Consider the following 3706-nt stretch of genomic DNA (forward strand, 5'->3'; position numbering starts at 1 on the left):
AATTACATCAAGAAAAAATTCAGAGCCCCAAAGTCTATCTGCAACTATAAAGTTCTTAAGTTCTCTATTTATTTCTTTTCTGCCTGCTTTACATCTGATGTTACTTTTCTATTGAGATAAAAACCAGTTTAGATACAACCTTTTCCCCGCCACCCCCAAACTGGTGTGTTTCTATGAATATCTCATAGCTATGGTTCTGAAGCAAAAGCTATAGGATCTCTGTTTGTATGAGTGTGTATGTGTGTTTTATGTGTACATACACGTATTTTGTTATGTGTTTTTGGCCACTAGATACCAAATTGGCTTAAAGTTAAAGAGTACACATAAATAAGAAGCCCAAATGCTTTTCAAGTTCATGTGACTTAAGTAAAATCTTTAGTAAATAAGGTGACTTTAAAAATATTGGTTAAGTAGTATTAGAAATGTCTTAAGAATTGTTAGCATTTTTATTTTCATTAATTAATCAAGTTATTTTATACTTATGGGTGCAGAATACTATTATAAGGTTTCAAAATTTGCCAAAACACTTATAAAATTATAATCCCATCCCAAAACAGAATGGTCTTTCCTTGTGTAATTTTTAATAAATAAAACATTTATTTTTTGGTTTAATGAAAACAGATAAATTCTGAGTTATGGGTAAAATACCTGTATTTTTAACCTTAAGGTTTTACTTAGGTGAACAACTGAAACTCGTAGGTTTAAACATGGTTAACAGCAAAATAATTTCCAATGATAATATTCAGAGTTTTATAAATAATCTAGGTAAACTATTAAATAACCAGGTAAATGTACTAGAAAAAATGCTTGTAAACAAACTTGTCATATAATTTAGAATCTAAGTTTATATTAAATAATAGATATTTTTCTGCCAGGTTTATATCTGATGTTACTTTTAATTAATTTTTTAATTAGTTAAGTTGGTAATTACCAAATTAAAAATTATAGAAAAAACATATTTAAAATATATTTTTATTAAAAGGTAAAATTTTGTCTAATCCAAAGGTTAAAGATTATATATAAAACAAGATGAAATAAACCAAGAAATAAGAGAGATGTAAAGAAAGTTACAGATATGAAGAGATATTTTTGCTATGAAATCTTGAAAGCAATATCATATGAGAAAAAATCTTGCATGACGAATTTTTGTCCTAAAATGAAATGATTCATTGTTTGAAAAAGAGGGCTATTTGAGACAAACCAGAAAGTCCAAAAATGTTGTGAATGGTCTGTGTAAGTCATAATGATACTAATAAAAAAAGGAAATTATAAAAATGTTATATGATTAAGTTGACTATAATTAAAATTATAATTGTTTTTCTAAAAATTGAAATTTGATATAAAACGGTCAAATATAAAACTAAAAAACCGATTAGAAGATTTTATTAAAAAGATTGAGTTACTCTTATGGTGAGAAGTTTTTAATTTTTAAATTCTATAATGTTTCTTTTTGAAATTATTCAGATTAATATCTCAGAAACTGCAACCTGTTGCTTCAGTTCTTTCTCTCTTTTGCAAGGCCTGGGATGGTAACTCTCTCTTTCACCTTTTGTTGGTTCCTCTAACTTTTTAAATTAATTATCTAAAGTAAGGGAGAGAATTTTTGAAAATAAGCAAAAGAAAAATCTTTTGGATCTTCTCTTGTGGCATGTCTGCTATATCTATATGTTTGTATGTGTCATGTGGAAGTGATATTTCACTACCAAACTATATGAAAGTGCTCTAATCAATTCATTTAAAGAAAAGAAAGTGCCTATCAGACTGATAGAAGCTAGTTCAGATCCTTTTTAGTTCACATGACCTTGGTAATCTTTGGTAAGCTTAATTTGGTAAATTTAATCTCAAAATTATCTCTAGTAGTTTAAAATTTAAAGTTATATTATGCTACATTACATAACTTCAGTTTTTTTCACTGGCACTTTGGATTATTAAGAGTTAAAATAATAGCCAATAAAAGGTGTTTTTGGTGAAGTTTGTAAAAACACAATGATGTGGTTTTTGCTAAAGAAAATGCAATTCTTTTTCCTAGTTTAGAGACTGTTTCAGAGTTGCTTTAAAATAAAGAAAAAGATCGTACAAATAAAACTAAATGAGTAAAGACAAAAATGAAAAGGCAGGTGACAGGAAAACTTGATTATTGAGTGGCCACGTGGTTACCCATCTTAAAGAGCTGCAGCTGGGCTGCATTCAATTACTAAAGGTAAAAGCTACAGTGGAATTTAGAGATGAATCATACTCAGTCTCAGGGAATTAGTTCACCGAACTAATTAATTACAGAAATGCAAATTAATAAGAAAAAAAGCAAAATATTCAATCTCTTGGTTATTGTTATCTGTAACAGCTAACTGAAAGTAAAAGAGTGCCGGGTTTGGCCTTAAGGATGGGCCAAGCTTAGATGTGGGTCTGTCTCAGGTCAGGCCACCAGCCTGAAAGCTACACACAAAATGAAAAATCAAGCCAGGGCAATAAAACTTACCTCTTAGACCTGTGGTTACCAAGAAGTTAGTCAATGCAGGAGAAGGGCAAGACCAAGCAACTATTAAAAAGAGTGTATAACGTAAAGGAATTGTTCCATTTTGTAGATTGGTATCATCAGTTTCCTGAGAAATCTTTGCTATAGTGAATTGTACAAATAACTACTTTAAGGACAGAATCTTTAATTTAAATGCTACAGAATGAAAGGGCTTGTTTAAGTTGACGCAAGGCCCATAGCTTACTATTAAACATTTGCTGATGAGTATATGTAAAACAAATGCACAGGAGGTTATTCCTGAGAAAACAACCAGCCCAGTGACCAGATAAATGCCACTGTAAGGTCTGTTTACCCTAAGAAGGAAACTGCCTAACTCTCCCTAAAAATGTCAAGTAGAGCACCCCAGATGAAGCAGTTAATATGCTTCATATTTGAAAGCCCGGTGGGACTGGCTTTATGATGACCCATCCTGTTCATTCTCTAACATTAAAAGTCCCCGCATCCATTTTCTGCATTTACCCCAAATTGGGGAAATTTAAGAAATATCAAAAGGCAAAGGTTATAATAAGAAGCTTATATTTTGTGAAGCAAGGCTAAGGCAAATTATGATAAAGATTGACAAAAGAGACTGAGTTCCTTGGCTCAACCCATGGCTGGGGACCCAGATCCTCTTTCAAGGGAAAAGGTAAAATAGACTGTGGGTAGGAAAAAAAAAAAAAAAAGGTTCTGGGACCAAAGCATAAAAATGTATAAATTACTAGAGAGTTATAAAATTTGAGATGTTTAAACAGATTTCATAAAAGGTAGTTGTGACTCCTTTACATAAATGGCTATGAAAATAGGTATTGTATCTGATGGGGGAAGGTTTCCCTATCTAGTACCATAAAACCAAAGGCATGTAAGTCTATCCTATGAGACGTGTTCATTGGACTGTGGAGAAAAAGTTAAATATTGAATTTGAACTCAATTGAACATGGACACAAACAATGGTCACCAAGTCCCGGAAGAGGTTGTGTGAACCCCTTGAGGCGTTTCTCCAGTGCTATTTCAGAGAAATCTCTATTTCGATCTATTCCTATATGTTAGTTATTGAAAAACAATAGACAAATCGGGAAAACAAATTGACATTTTTGTGTTTGTTGAGCCCAGTCATAAGGGCCCTCGTGACCGGGCCTCATGCCAAATAACTTGTTACAAAAAGAGCTAGGGTCCCGGACTGCGCTGAAGTCATGA

The sequence above is a fragment of the Mandrillus leucophaeus genome, unplaced genomic scaffold (genome assembly GCF_000951045.1).
Source record: "Mandrillus leucophaeus isolate KB7577 unplaced genomic scaffold, Mleu.le_1.0 Scaffold487, whole genome shotgun sequence".
NCBI lineage: Eukaryota > Metazoa > Chordata > Mammalia > Primates > Cercopithecidae > Mandrillus > Mandrillus leucophaeus.